General features: G+C 42.0%; 1 non-coding gene across 1 annotated transcript; it reads right to left on the bottom strand.

Moving 5' to 3' along the window:
• Nucleotides 1–7,205: 7,205 nt before the first annotated feature.
• Trnat-ugu (transfer RNA threonine (anticodon UGU)) lies at nucleotides 7,206–7,280 on the bottom strand. Its single transcript has one exon. It is a non-coding gene; the product is annotated as a tRNA-Thr (tRNA).
• Between the last annotated feature and the right edge of the window lie 9,322 nt (nucleotides 7,281–16,602).

Below are 16,602 nucleotides of genomic sequence, written 5' to 3'. Positions count from 1 at the left end.
TGCATTCACTCTGTGTTATTCCGGTTCATGTTGCATTCACTCTGTGTTATTCCGGTTCATTCCTAGATCATAACAACATAATCACGTTTCATTTGCAGAGATCATGTTTTACTGCCATGCACCACTCTCATCTAGAACTGCTTCCAATAGAAGCACTCATCAACATGGTTCCGTTTTTGCACTGGAATGACTCGCAGTACCCAGCCTGCACAGCTGAATGAGTGCTAGTTCTCTGTTAAAGAGGTGTGAATCACTATAAATAATATCGGCTCCTTTATAGAATATAACCTCTGTGCGCCTTCTCTTCCCTGTAATTCGCAACACCTCCGACCATTTTCATAAGGTCCGTGCCGTCGGAAACAGGCTCGAAGTAACAAATATCAGACTCAGAAAAAGTGCCTCTAATTCGTCATACATCACAGAAGCATTTTTATACAGGCAGACACAAAATTTTGAATGGTGTAAAGCTGGTCATGAAACACAGACTTGTCACGTGCACAGCTGCTGATGCTACTCCACAGATCGCGAAGAAAGAGACTGCTGGTATCTGTAGAGAGTTTGTGACAGTTGTGTTGGGTAGGACTTGAGCGGAGTTTGAGTGTGTTGACACTTCAGTCAGCGTAGCCCAAAGCACTTCAGGTAGTTTCTTGCCTTCACATTCGTTGGCTTCACCGGCTCATAGCCAAACTGTCACATTTCAGCCTATGTCGGAACTGATCAGTGGGCCATCCTTTGCTACGTATTGAACTTGTCTATGCATTTAAAGGAATGAATTTTTCGATAGTCGTTGAATTTGTATTGTATTGTATGTTAACCTGGGGCCTAGAAACGGCGGAGAGGCTCCGTCACCGCCGCAGCCGCAGTGGTCCACAACCCCACGACGGCTAACGCAGTCCATTCACCCCTCCGCCTCCCCACACCGAACCAGTCTTTCAGGGTTATTGTGAGGTTCGGCCCCCGGTGGATCCCCCAAGAGAACGTCTCACACCAGACGAGTCCCTATGTTTGCGTGGTAGAGTAATGGTGGTGTACTCGTACGTGGAGAACTTGTTTGCGCAGCAAACGCGACATAGTGTAGCTGACGCGGAATAAGGGGAACCAGCCCGCGTTCACCGAGGCAGATGAAAAATCGCCTAAAAACCATCCACAGACTGGCCGGCTCACCAGAACTCGACTCAAGTCCGCCGGGCGGATTCGTGCCGGGGACGAGGCGCTCCTTCCCAGTCCGTAAAGCCGTGCGTTAGAACGCACGGTTAACCAGGCGGGGATCCATGAATTTACTACAGAGGTTTTACAATTTTAGGAAATCGCAATCTCACATATCCTATAGTTTTAACATCTGTGAAACCGTTTTGTACGCTCATATACAGAATATGTGTTTAGACACGAATCTAACACGAATAATACTGATTTTATTATTTTTCTAAAAAACCTTCATTGACTTTCGTATATTGAATTTATTTTCTGCCGCTAGTGGTCTAGTGGCTAGCGTTGTTACCTCTGGATCACGGGGTCCGGAGTTCGATTTCCGGCCACGTTGCGGATTTTCTCTGCCCGGGGACTGGGTGTCTGTGCTGTCATCATCATTCCTGAATGTGGCTACATTAGACTGTGTACAGATTGGGAATTTTTACGAACGCTGATGACCGCGCCCCACAAACCAAACATCATTATCGTCTTGAATTTATTTGAAAATTTGGTTATTCACTTTTAATTTAATTTGTAATCACTCATATTAAAATTGTTAAATATATACACGTATTTTCGAAATAACTGCGGAAAAGAATATCGACAAATAATTCCTTTTTAATGTAAAAGAGTTACTGTGGTACATGTATTATCTTTTTACTCCTTGGCTAGAAATAGGAAGTTGCACGTTGATTGCGTGTTAGACGTGAAAGTTGCTTTTTTATTACGCAGACGTGTATTACGCCGTAACCGTTTATTGAAGGTATAATTATTTGGAAAATACGAAATAAATATGTCAAGAATGAATATGAACATCTACGACTTTTATTTTTCGTATTCATATTCAACATTAGATGAAGCCATCTTTCTGCATCAATAACGAATCAAAACTGCTGTACCGACATTAAGAAGAAAATATATACCGGGTGATCAAAATGTCAGTATAAACTTGAAAACTTAATAAACCATGGAATAATGTAGGTAGAGAGGTAAAAATTGACACACATGGGGTTTTATTAGCACAAAAAAAGCCCCATACTGCTACACGCGTGGAAGATCTCTTGCGCGCCTCATTTGGTGATGATCGTGTGCTCAGCCGCCACTTTCGTCATGCTTGGCCTCCCAGGTCCCCAGACCTCAGGCCGTGCGATTATTGGCTTTGGGGTTACCTGCAGTCACAAGTGTATCGTGATCGACCGACATCTCTAGGGATGCTGCAAGACAACATCCGACGTCAATGCCTCACCATAGCTCTGGACATGCTTTACAGTGCTGTTCACAACATTATTCCTCGACTACAGCTATTGTTCAGGAATGATGGAGCACATATTGAGCATTTCCTGTAAACAACATCATCTTTGCTTTGTCTTACTTTGTTATGCTAATTATTGCTATTCTGATCAGATGAAGCGCCATCTGTCGCACATTTTTTGAACGTTTGTATTTTTTTTGGTTCTAATAAAACCCCATGTCATTCCAAGTATGTGTGTCAATTTGTACATCTGTATCTACATTATTCCGTGATTTATTCAGTTTTCAAATTTATACTGACTTTTTGATCACCCGGTACAATTCTAAGGTACAAGATAAGTCAAAATAATTACTTTACAATTTTGCTATTGGGAAGGTATATTCATTTTTGACAAAAGTAGGTTAATGCATAAGTTCGTAGAGCTTTTCCAACAGATACAGGTAATAGAGACCTTAGTCATCAATAATATATTCTCCTTCACTACCTAAAACAATCTGCCAACACTGGCGTAACTTTTCGATTCCGCGACTGTAGAAATCTTATGGTTTTGAGGCGAAGAAATGGTGGAGGCATGTTCGGAGCGCGTTTCCATACGGAAAGGAAATTCCTTGAAGGCTGTTCGATAAAGAGCTGAAGAGGCGAAAATCTGGGTGGCGCAGTATCAGGTGAATGAGGAGGGTGCGGAATGACCTCCCAACCCAACCCCTGCATAGTGTTTTTTTATCTGTCTAGCAGAATGCTGGTGGGCGTCATAGTGGAGTAGCATCACTTTAGGCACTCTTATTGATTGTTGTTGTTGGACTGCTTCTGCAAGGCGTCTCAGCTGTTGACAATAAAATTATCGGCAGAGAAGTGCATCTCGGGGAAGGCACTCATTGTAAACCACACCGTCGCCGTTCCACCTGAGGGATAACATCATCTTCTGTGGCTAGGAGCAGGCCTTTGTACAGGGAATTGCTACTTTGTTTGGGCTCAACCATTGCTTTATTTTCCTTATGTTAGCATTACTTCCCTTACGTTAGCAAAGAGACACTATTTCTCGTCACCAGTATAAAGTGGTTGGTGTTGTTCTCGAGCCAGTTGATGACGAGCAATCAGAGATGCAAATATGGCCAGCCGCTTTGTGATTCTGGCTTAGAGCATCCGCTGATTCTACACCTATTGTTTGAACCTTCCCCGTTGCTTGCAAATGTCGCACAGTGGTGGAATGGTCACAGTTCATCACATTGACAAATTTTCGAGTACACTGACGTGGACCATCGTGGATTAATGCTGTTAAACGATCGTCATCAAACCGCGAAGGTCTTCCTGAACGTGTAGAGTCATTAACGTTAAAACGATGTTCTGTCCAATAGCATTATCCCGATACACGCCGCTAAAGTTTCTGTTTGTCTCCGCTGCTGCCACTGCTCTAATGAACTCAAACTAAAGAATATGTTCCGATTCCCCCACCTTGCTCTCCACTCGTATAGCAAACGTGAACTACAAATAAAAAGTAACACTCGGTAAGTAAACCCATAGCAACCAGAATACCAACATGTAAAACAAAAACGCTACGAACATATGCACCAACCCAATACTTAGTGTAATTTATTATTTAAGGTTTCTCTCTGAGATGCAAATAACATTTTTATTAGTGGAGATGGGTAAACCAAGCAATAAAACACCTGATTTGGAACACGGAAGTTTCACAAAAAGCAAAACTCTTTATGTATAAGAATTATTACTTCCCTATTATCACATATGGTGGAGAAACATGGACAATGACAGAAAGGGACTAGAGCAGAATGCAAGCAGGGGAAATGAAATTTCTCAGAGCAGTTAAGGGAAAAACAAGAATGGACAGAGTAAGGAATGTAGAGATTAGAAAGGACCTTAAACAAGAAAGTATGAGAGAAGAAATTGAAAAAAAGAGATTAAGATGGAATGGGCATGGGAAGACTCTCCCCAAAATTATGGAAGAACAAAAGATGGATGGGAAAAGACCTAGAGGGCGGCCAAGAACACGGTGGAAAATGGGAGAGAGAATATCTGTAGAAAGGAGAGGTGTGACCTGACAGCAAGTGGAGGAAGAAAAGTGGTGGGAGGACCGAGCCAAATGGAGAGGACTCGTCAGCACCCAGACCCGGCAGTAGCTGGAGCGGGATTCGGATATAGATAGATAGATGGGTAAACCATCCCGAAACTGGTAAAGGCAAAATAAATTATCATACAGTTTTCTCGCAGTTTTTCAACTTTTTAACATGTGTTAAAACTAATAGTAACATGTGTCTTAACTAAATTAAGCTGAACTACACGGTACAGCATCGATTCTTGAAAATAGTAATGTAAATCAACTTATCGATATGTAACTACAATGGAACCGCTATACGTGCTCATAGAAATGTAATTACTATTATCTCTGTATCGTAGTATATAACAAAAAGATTTCTTTGTTTCACGCTCTTGTGTTCTTCTTTGTCTTCTGTGTCTGGTTGTTTCTGATGTCCTATCTGACGGTCGCGAAGAGATCACGGTCAGTAAATTATTATTTCAATTATATGTATCGTCATGATAATTTTTGTTATATATTTATGTAAATAGCTTGGTAGTATGTGGTTTTTGTTAGTAGCAAAAAGTACCTTCTCTGACCCACAATTGTCATTTACGTAATAATTATATGTTGCCCTGGCCATTTTGTGTAAGTCCGTTGTTGCAGCGACGCCGTTGGTGTTAAAAATGATAAAAAATGATTTAACTGCAAAAAGTGTTAAAGATAATAATTCTAAATAAATTCAGAATGGCGTCTTGTAATATTTTTCATTTCTGTTTATAGGCCAGAGGTACAGTTTTATTAAAAACATTTATTTCAGTTGTATACGCTGCCATTAGACATATGCGTACTGCACCATCAAGCTTCACAGAAAAAATAAATAATTAATTGAGTATTATATTTAATTTGCTTGTGTCGTAACATTAAAGAAAGATTTTTTATCCATCGTGAGTAAGACGGTTGTCTTCACGTTGGAATACGTATGATGTTTCTGGCGATAGCGCCCTGAGAAAATTTAGCCGTGGCTTTTAACGAACATAATAGAGATTTTTTAACAAAACATTTCCTTCCAAATTTAACAGGATATTTTATTTCATTCACTTTTTCAAGTTACGCGGTAACCGCTACACAAAACAAATTGCTGGTGTGCTTGAATACTACCCACGAAAAGCAGCTTATCCCAGCAAGAGCCTCTGGCTTTGCAGAAATGTAGTGTCAAGTCCTCTGAAGAGCCTACCAAGCAGTTTGCTCAGGCAGTGGTCAGTGGCTCTCCTACTAACTACACGAGATTCAAGGTGTTTGTTGACCACCCTTCAACATCCCCTTCTTCAATGGCACTACACTACATCTCTTGGGTCTTGGACTTCTTAACAGTTTGTATCTGCTTTTATCCTTCACATTCAGATCAACACTTTCTACATCCAACTTCCTCCTCGTCTGCCATTGCTGCTGGTGATACATGATCCTTCTTTTAGTTTCCATCTTGAAATTATTTCTGTTTATGCAAGCTCTCTCTCTGTCTATCTGCTTTTTGAGTAATAAATATAGACTGGTATGCAAAAATTAAGGACGAAAGTAACTTTCGCATGATGTCTGACTACCAAGAAACGTAGCTCAGTGAAAGTTGGACCACAAGTAGAAAGAAGTGCTACAGTATAGGATAGAAGGTAACTGAAAGAAATACGCAGTGATGCAAGGAGAACGACGCTTTTATTCAAAGACAATAATTGTACCGAAGGCACCGCGATTTATGATGATCCCCTGTTCATTACCGATGGCGTGAAATGGTTCTTAATAGAGCGTGTGATCACCACGGGTGGCAATACTACTCTGCACCATGCCCCAGTGCTGGCTGCAAGATTGGTAATAACTTCTTGTGGTGGGGCGTTCCATCCCTCCACCAGCGCGGTTCACAACTGCTGGATGGTCGCTGGTGCCTGAGGACGTGCTCCAATACGTCTTCCCAACACACCCCACTCATTTTCGAATGGGATTAAGCTGGGGAAACGACCAAGCCAACCAATTCGCCGAATATCTTCTCGTTCCAAGACCTCATCCACCTGCGCCGTTCGATGTGGCCGCGCATTGTCATCCATACAGACGAAGTCAAATCCGAATGCAGGCCTGAAAAACACATATGGGGAAGAAGTACAGTCACACAATAATGATGACTGGTTTGTATACCATGGTCAAATATTCGTAGGTCAGCAGGCACACGCAACAGTGTCCCCTCACACCATAACTACCTGGCCCACCAAAACGATCGTGTCCGAGACTGTTTTGGGGTACATTACGTGTTCCTATCTCTCGTCTTATGGAAACGAAATGTTAATGAGCGCTTGGCGTCACTTGCCGGGAGGCCCTTTGCGGGGCAGATCCAGCCGCCTTGGTGCAGGTCTTATTATATTCGACGCCACTTTGGGCGATCTGCGCGCCGGATGTGGATTAAATGATGATGAAGACGACACAACACCCCGTCCCTGAGCGGGGAAAATCCTTAGGACGGCAGTCCGTCACGCTGACCATTCAGCTATCGGGACGGATTGTACAAACCTTCTTTCGAATTTCTCCGTTATACATCTTCTCCGCTGAATATTTTTCCTTACTGCAAAGGACCCTCCTACTCCGTTCTTGTATGTAGGTTGGCAACTTGTCTCGGCCATTAGAATTAAATTAATACCGTCAGTTGCGCACGGGCGTTGATATAGGTCAACTGGGACAGGTGCAAATTTGTGCCCCGACCGGGACTCGATCCCGGGACCTCCTGCATACATGGCAGACGCTCTATCCATCTGAGCCACCGAGGGCACAGATGATAGTGCGACTGCAGGGACTATCTCACTCACACCTCCCGCGAGACCCACATTCTCACCTTGTATGTCCACACACTACATTCGTAGTGTCACACCCCAACACACTCATTACTCAAGGAAGACATTCTTCCAAGTACCGTAAGAGTTCGGGGAATATGTGTATCAGCACACAATAAGAAGGTCATGGCCGGTATCGCCAGAACTATATACTTATATGGATATGTCTCAGCCATTGTTCATCCCGTAGCCTCATCACATGACCGTACCGTTTTCAACGCCGTTTTACACGTCTTCAGTACTGTACATGGGAGTTTTCATTCGCTTTCTGATTCCTTTATTTGGGAACTTCTCTCGTTTTGAGACTCTGCCACTTCCTTTAAAAGAAGTCCATTTAGATTGCAGCAAGTCTTCTTCTATCTTCTTTCGTCATTTCCCAGGATTCCGCACCATATAAACAAATGCTTTTATTACTTTTATGCCTGATACTTTTACATGATCAGATGATGGAATTCAGCTTATTGATTACTTGTTTAATTTGTGTCGCCCTCTGCCTTATTTTATATTTAGTGGAACCAAGGTGTGAGATTATAACTTACAGATATTTACACTTCTGAGATGTCTCAATAGCTTTCCATCTATGATAATGCTATGTTGTTCACAGGTTGATTCTTGCAAAGAAGAAAAGGGCAACAGCTACTATTGATAATGATAATTAGTTACACAACCAGAGCTGTTAACGGTTTTGAATCGACATATTCATCTTGTGACGGCTGCTCACCTTGGGTGCACACTTATTGACTTTTACATTGGTTTTCGGCTCTTTATTCCCCCTTGTAGTGAAAGATGCTTGGCCGGCCGCTGTTGCCGAGCGGTTCTAGGCGCTTCAGTCTGGAACCGTGCGACCGCTACGGTTGCAGGTTCGAATCCTGCCTCTGGCATGGATGGGTGTGATGTTCTTAGGTTAGTTAGGTTTAAGTAGTTCTAAGATCTGGGGTCTGATGACCTCAGATGTTAAGTTCCGTAGTGCTCAGAGCCATTTGAACCATTTTTTTGAAAGATGCTTGGGACAGGGGCGCCCTAGTCTAAAAAAGGGTTAGAAACGGCCTATTTAAAAATAACTGGCCCTAATAACGATAAAGCACAATGTGAACACATCTTTAAGGTTGATTTGTTGCAGTTATACTTTGCCTACGTTAAAAATCCCTCGTCATTTTGTAACAACATTGCTTCCCTACAGTCACAAAATAGAATACGAAGCACCACACACCGAAAAAGTTTCGCCACGTCGGAAAATGTGTACAAGGATGACCATAACTACAACAGCGCCAAAGAATTTATCTCCAAGAAATATTACAACACGTACGTTGATGTCAATGCACAAACAATATCTATGAGAGGGTGATTCTTTGGCGCTGTTGCAGGAATGGAGGTAAAAAAAGAAGGGAGATGTTATTATGTCGCAAACTTGTAGCCGTTGTCCGCCATCTTAGCTAGTCGAAAACATTAGGTTCACCGCATTCATACCTCCACAGTTCACTCTTTGATACTTCCCTGTGACGTCACTCTCACTTACCCGTGCGCAGTTTCGACAGAGTTGGGTGCATTGATTTCGTGGAGGCGTAGTTGATCCATCAAAACAGCCAGCTTGCGTTGTTTGCGAGTGTACTAATCGATCTGATTGTAATCTAAAGATTACAGTAATCACATTTCATTCTTAAGACGAGCAATTGAAGCGATATTTGCTTTTGTGTTCATGAATTATTGTTGCAGTGTTTAATTTTATTGTAATGGTGTTATTTCTGTCTTTTGACTTTAGACTTGTCTTACTTTACTCAGTGTCCTTTCCTTCTCTCATTGCCATTTAAGTCGCAAACGCTCCGACACCCGAGCAACACTGTGTCAACGGCCTCGTTCTACATCTACATCTACATATACATGGTTACTCTGCAATTGACACTTAAGGGCCTGGCAGAGGGTTCATCGAACTATTTTCATACTGCTTCTCTACCATTCCACTCTCGAATGGCGCGTGGGAAACACGAACACCTAAATCTTTCCGTTCGAGATCTGATTTCTCTTATTTTATTATGATGATCATTTCTTCCTACGTAGGTGGGCGTCAACAAAATATTTTCGAATCCGGAAGAGGAAGTTGGTGATTGAAATTTCGTGAATAGAACTCGCCGCAAAGAAAACCGCCTTTGTTTCAGTGACTGCCACCCCAACTCGTGTATCATATCAGTGATACTCTCACACCTATTGCGCGATAACACGAAACGGGCTGCCTTTCTTTGCACTTTTTCGATGTCCTCCGTCAATTCTACCTGGTAAGGATACCACACCGCGCAGCAATGTTCCAGCAGAGGACGGACAAGTGTAATGTAGGCTGTCTCTTTGTTTCGCCTTCCCCACAGTGTTATGTATGTGGTCTTTCCAATTTAAGTTGCTCGTAATCGTATTTAGTCGAATTGACAGCCCTTAGATTTGTGCGATTTATCGTATACCCAAAATTTATCGGATTTCTTTTAGTACTCATGTGGGTGACCTCGCACGTTTCTTTGTTTAGTGCCAATTGCCACTTTTCGCATCATATAGAAATTCTCTCTAGATCAATTTGTAATTGGAACTGATCGTCTGATGATTTTACTTAACGGTAAATTACAGCACAACATACGGCTACGCAACCACGCTGATTGTTGGGGTAGCATCTGATGCCCTAAATTTCTCTCGTCGATAATTATTATTCACTGTTCACATTTCTTCCCTGTTTAAAAACGATTTTAGCTATAACAGACAGAGACAGCGGTCATGTGTGCTTGAGTTTTGTGTATGATTGTATGGATGTGTATGTGTCCTGTGTTTCCTTTCTGAAGAAGACAAATTTATGCGAACACTCTTTTCGTCGCACCTATCTTGCGCTCGGTGTGTGAGTAAACGATCCATCCGTTTCACAGCGTAGTTTGTTGTAAATAACCCGCTGCGCTCTTCAACGGGAATAATTATCTACTTAATTACAATACCAGAAAAAAATGACATTCATGACGCCACTTTAAGGCTGTGCGTAGCACAAACAGAGGTTCACAACGCTGCAACCAAAAGTTTTGATCACCTATCCAGTGATACAAAATGCCTGACACACAGCAAAGTAAAATTTGAAACTAAACTGATAACGTTTCTCTTTGATAACTCCTTCTATTCCGCAGAATATTATCTGTTACTGTAATGTTTAAATGGCGATGGGTAGAAATTACTGACTAACATCTGTCTGTCAATTTAAAACACGCAAATGCTAATAAATGATCAGAATGAGCACACTTTAAAAAATGATGTAAATGTATAATTACTCGTTCCATATCATTACAATTTATCGTGCAAATGATACGTGGAACATGAAACTAAGTATATCACAAAGCATTGTATACTCTTATATACCTTGAAAACCTTAAAATGAAATTGAAAAGTAAAATCAAGCATATGATCAATTGAACTTAGTTTGGTTACTCCTGAAAAACTGACCGAGCCATTGGCCAGAAATATTTCAGGAAAAGAAGCAAATACGCTACTGTTGGAAAGGTCTACATCTTACACAGATTAGGTTATCACTACTAAAAAGTTACTCAGTTACATGTTAAAGCAAAATGTCCATTTTAATGGGTCTTAAGCGTTCGAGACCATTCCCTCAATCACACTGCTGCAAGATTTATATATATTTTTTTACCCTATACTTTGCTGTTATTGGCCACACACTGAATATAGCATCATACATACGATTTCAAAGTGAGGAGATTGGTAAATAGTGGTGACACTAATGCGCTGACAGTCCACTATAGTAAGAACTCTATTCTCTACGCAGTTCTGTTTCTTTGACATTTCAATAATCATTAACTTCGTTGACATGCACGAGGTGCGACAGCATGCTTTGCTTCTTTCTTCACTGCACATGTTTATGGGCTAGCAAAAACCACGTCGATCAAGTATTTTGCAAACTTGAATACTAAAAATGTCGTGCACACGAGCTGAAAGCAGAAAATGTAACGAATTAGCGATATCAGTAAGTAAACAAGCGTTAATATCGGAGTTCCAGTTTCATTTGCTATCGATGCAAATACAGTAAAAGTAGAATTAAATGGATTACGAAAGTACACTTTACACATTTCAAATCACTTTCTTGTATTAATGGTTATCTGAAATATAGCAGCAAAAAATAAGTTACGTTAAAGAGGCCAAATGTATTGTTTAGTAGAGCGAATACGCATTCAAGAATAGAAAAACGTTCGAAATTGCGTTCCTGACACTATGTTATCCATGTAAGATCTATAATTTTTAGTCCTTAAAAGAGTCGCTGCGCGCACACGACAGAAATAATGAACAAGAAGGAATCGTAAACAGTAGTCTGCTAATGTTTTGGGTTACTTAAAATGGCGACAGGTTCCACCCCCTCTGGCTTCAAAACAAGGCACTGCGTGTCTTTAGTGCCGTGTCCCCCTTTTTTTTTTGCCTCCATCTTTGTATATATTCTCGCATGGGGCAAAACCTTTTTGGCGTGTATGGTGCTTTACACTAGATATAAATTGAATAAGTGCTTCATATTCCCCTAGTTACGCCGTGAACGCAAGCAAATAACATTGCAACAAAATTACACGCGATTTTAGAGGGCATGCCTCCACAGTTTTTGAATCATTTTACTGTTCGCTGGCGTCTCTCGCCGAATTGGAGCAGTTTATTTACGATGAGTAGTATTTAATACCACAAACAGTCATGCAAACGGTTGTAATCATTGATGTCAAAAATGTTCCTAGGAGCCGGCCGCTGTGGCCGAGCGGTTCTAGACGCTTCAATCCGGAACCGAGCTGATGCTGCGGTCGCAGTTCGAATCCTGCCTCAGGCATGAATGTGTGTGATGGCCTTAGGCTAGTTAGGTTTAAGTAGTTCTAAGTGTAGGGGACTGATGACCTCAGTTGTTAAGTCCCATAGTGCTTAGAACTATTTGAATCTTTTTTTTCCTAGGACATATTTTGTGGGTGTTTGTAGTATTTTGTTCAGAGCATGTGCAAGCTACACCAAAAGTGAGTTCTGAGTTTTCCGACCTTGAACAATCCCAAGACGACAAAATTAGTCACTTGACAGCTTTGGTATAAGCATGTTTTCCGTGGAGGAGGAAAATGGATGGAAAATCCAGCAAGCTCTAGTGTACTAGGTCCATAAGCTGTTTCTAAGAGTGGCTGTAATTTTGTAGTGGAAAAGCAAAGTTAAACGCAGGTGTTACAGATAGGCGCTACGTATAAAAACGAAACCTTTACTCTGCAGCTGAAGGATAAAAATGGAAGACTAGGATCTGACATCCCATCAACGACCAGGTCATTGAAGAGAACTCTATGTCTGGACAAAAATGAGGAATGACCTGGTCTCATTAGTTTTCAAAGGAACCATACGACATTTGGCTTCAGCGATTTTGGGAGACCATCGAGAAGCTACATGGGATTTGACCAACGCTCCGTCCAAATGTGAATCAGTGCCTTAATAGCCAAGATTCTTTAATGAACTAGTCTGACTAGCTAAAATTTGATTATGTTCAAGGACTCGAACTCAGAACTACGGTGAATAGTGATACAACAGATGAGTCAGCCGAAATCGTTCCACGAAGCTGCTTCACGGACAGAAGTTCTGGTCTGACTCTCAATCAGCTACCTAGTTTTCACGAGAAAAAGCAGATTCATTTGCAGACTAATGCCGTAGTTTACTTTACTGTATCCATAATTGCCTGTTCTCTTGTTAAGGGCGCCATGGGCAGTAATTGGATCATAGAGACTTCCACGTGGCTCTCATTTAGATAATGACTTGTGTTTCCTTTTCCCGTCTGCTTCTTTCTACGTCTTGAGGAAGACTACTCGAAGCGACCCACAAACAGTGCTCAGTCGGTTTGGTGGAATAACATGATGACGAACGTCAAAAGCTAAAATGTCCCCATACCTTTTCAGGGATTTATACAATTCATGCAACGGTGCAAAACAGTGAGGGTATTCGCATAAGAAAAATAAAAGAAAAAAGGTTGAGGTTAATATACTATAACTGCATTCGGTCTTTCTTCTTTTTTTTCAGTTTCCCTACTAACTCCCTATCTTTAATTCAGGGGAAAAATTGCAAACCCAAAGCACATATTATATTTCATACTTTCTTCCACACAACATTGGACGCCTTTACACTTTACAATATATGATTGTTTCTGGTGACCAAAATTGTAGTATTTCATGCCGCTTCCATTATTTTATTTCTTAATCTGTCGCTGGCTACACTGTATCGTGATTCTTAATTTTAAAATATGTCTGCCTTACGACAGTTAAATAAGCGTATCAACTGCCCAGTTAATTCCATGTGTAATTTTGCTTTTGAATAATTTTTTAAGAGTGTATTACAAATCTTTCACAGCTGGAGTACATATATTTCGGCGACTAGTTTTGAACCGACCTGTTCAGTCCCAAGCTCGATCTAGTACTGTACTAAAAGTGCGTGACCTTCATGACAAACATCGAAAGTTGGTAACACATGCGCACACAGCGACGGTAGATAAATATCACAATAGACGTGTGTTCACTATACAAGTCGAAATCAGATTGAAGTACAATTCGATTAGACACTTTCAATGCAGCCTCAGTAGGTCAGGCTAAACGGCAGCTATGACAGATTCAAAATAAACTCTTCATGAAATAAAAGGGTTGCTGGTCCTAAATCAAACATTGAAACTGCGTAAGTTTGCTTTTTCCTATATAGGTGATGGATGTCTTTAAACTGTTTGGTTGTTCTTGTTAGTAGTACGGAGTTGGTGGCGAAAGTGAAATTTTGATATAAAATTGATATGCAAATTAATTAAATTTATCAATTAATCCACTCACATCCACCCCTGCCCCCACCACGCCCGCCCTCACACCTGGATCCCCTCCACATCTCCCCCCTCCCATACACCCACCCCTCCCCCAACCTGGCCTATTGGTGGATATTTTGAATTTTGGCAGGAATTTCGAAATTTTGAGGGAATTTCTTTGTCCCAGGGCTATGCTGACATTTCATCCCTCCACCCCGACATGGGAATTGGCGGGAAAAGGACAGCCTGTGCGGAATAGAATGGACATAAGTCTTCATTTAAACAGTCTTTACTTAATTTGAGGCAGTGCCTCCATCCACTGTGGGCGCCCTGAGATCCGGAGTCCAACTGACCTAGTACACAGCACTGCCACCAGAGGGCGCCATCATCCCTCTCATTACATAATCCAAGATGACGCTCTGGAAGGCAAAATGGTGGGAAAAGCACTCAGCCAGTTCTCGGATGCTGGAGAGAGGAAGGATTGCACTTTAGTTATTTTTGGAACAGTTTATTTAGGGACGGATTTCATGTAGTATATTTATCACGCTGATACAAAACACTCACCCTGATGTGCTTGAGGTCGCAGTGAATAGTCTACAGACCTGCAAACTACTTGTAAACATTGCAGTACACTGATGTGCAGAGATGCAAACAACTCGTAAATTACCAAAATAATGCAGTACACAGCATTCAGACATGGAAACTACTCGTAGATAACCAAAATAATGCATGTGTAGCTCTATGCAAAAACGCTCACAGCGCTTAAACAACCAAAAATAATGCAGTGCACAAACACTCGGTGCACGTAAGAGACGCAATGCATCAGCAGAGATCCGAACCATGGTCCTCCTTGCCAGAAAGGCCAAGTGCACCCCCCTAACACAATTAAACCATCAGATGTGCTTGGAATTGACGGCAAATTAAAAATGGCGTTGCCCTTTCGAGGACTTGAACCCTGGTGCTCCTGTATGGGAAGTCCAAGTGCAGCCCCTAATACATGGAAACTGTCCAGACGATGGAGAGGAAGGTTAGGTTAGTGTACTTTATTAATTTTGGTCGAAAAACTGACGTAAATATCGATCTTAATTACGTAATTAATCACAAAGATCAGTCCAAAAATGGTTCAAATCGCTCTGAGCACTATGGGACTTGACATCTGAGGCCATCAGTCGCCCAGAACTTAGAACTACTTAAACCTAATGACATTACACACATCCATGCCCGCGGCGGGATTCGAACCTGCGACTATAGTGGTCGCGTTGTTCCAGACTGAAGCGCCTAGAACCGCCACACCGGATCGGTCATAATTACACAACTATATGCATAGTGCTGCACAAGGATGGCATAAAATTGCAATGCAGAGCAAAACCGACGATACCATACAACTGGTGTTATCCAGCTGGGAAAAAAATGCGCAATACCACTCGAAACCAGCGACAGAAACACTCAAGCACTACCCTACACGTACAAGCTGGCAGGAAAAAGGTTGGGGTGTTAGGTACTATCTTTATTCTTTTTGCAGGAAATATGTTCAACTGACTAGATGCTGGTGTTGGACACAGAGGAGTGTAAAAAATGTATTACCTGCAGCCATACAGCATCTATTGCTGTTTGACATCAGAGTTTGCTACAGACGCCTACTAAGAATCACCCTAAAACCCAGCAAACCGAAGCCAATAAACGCAGTCACAGTTGATGGAGCCGGCCGCGGTGGTCTCGCGGTTCTAGGCGCGCAGTCCGGAACCATGCGACTGCTACGGTCGCAGGTTCGAATCCTGCCCCGGGCATGGATGTGTGTGATGTCCTTAGGTTAGTTAGGTTTAAGTAGTTCTAGGGGAGTAATGACCACAGCAGTTGAGTCCCATAGTACTCAGAGCCATTTGAACCATTTTTTTGAACAGTTGATGGAAAAAATGCGTCACAGTTCTCATTACACTTCGAAATTCTCCTGAAAAACACCAGCACTTGTAACGAATGGGTCAAAATGCAGCACATGTACTGGGGAAAATTGTCGTCCTAAAAGACTGCAGAGGGGGTGGTAGTTGCACGTGTGTTCTCTTCCGTATACAGTCACAAACTGCTGAAACTGGAGGTCGTCTCCCTCCCTTCTCTCCTCCGTCCCTCCAACCACCAACAGGATGGATGGATGGAGGGAGGGAGGGAACTACTCCACCGACAGCCTCGTGGCACGTGATGGCCTCTGTCCACCTTGAGACAATGGTCCTACGCCAACACAAAAGCAGGTATAGTTAACTAAACAATAGTAGATAATAATAGAGACGGTGACATGAGGAGCAGCTCTACCACTATACTCTATCATTTTAACTCCATACGCTCAGTCATTGTGCTTGCCGGACTCACCAGTAGTTCCCTTCGCCAATTTCGCGTGATTGCTTGCAACCACTCTTCGCAATGCGCAGCAGTCTCTATGCGTCAGTGCATTAGATCTAGTTGGTCT

The sequence above is a fragment of the Schistocerca gregaria genome, chromosome 8 (genome assembly GCF_023897955.1).
Source record: "Schistocerca gregaria isolate iqSchGreg1 chromosome 8, iqSchGreg1.2, whole genome shotgun sequence".
Taxonomy (NCBI): domain Eukaryota; kingdom Metazoa; phylum Arthropoda; class Insecta; order Orthoptera; family Acrididae; genus Schistocerca; species Schistocerca gregaria.
Note: the sequence above shows the minus strand (reverse complement) of the source record. Positions and strands in the feature narration are given on the sequence as shown.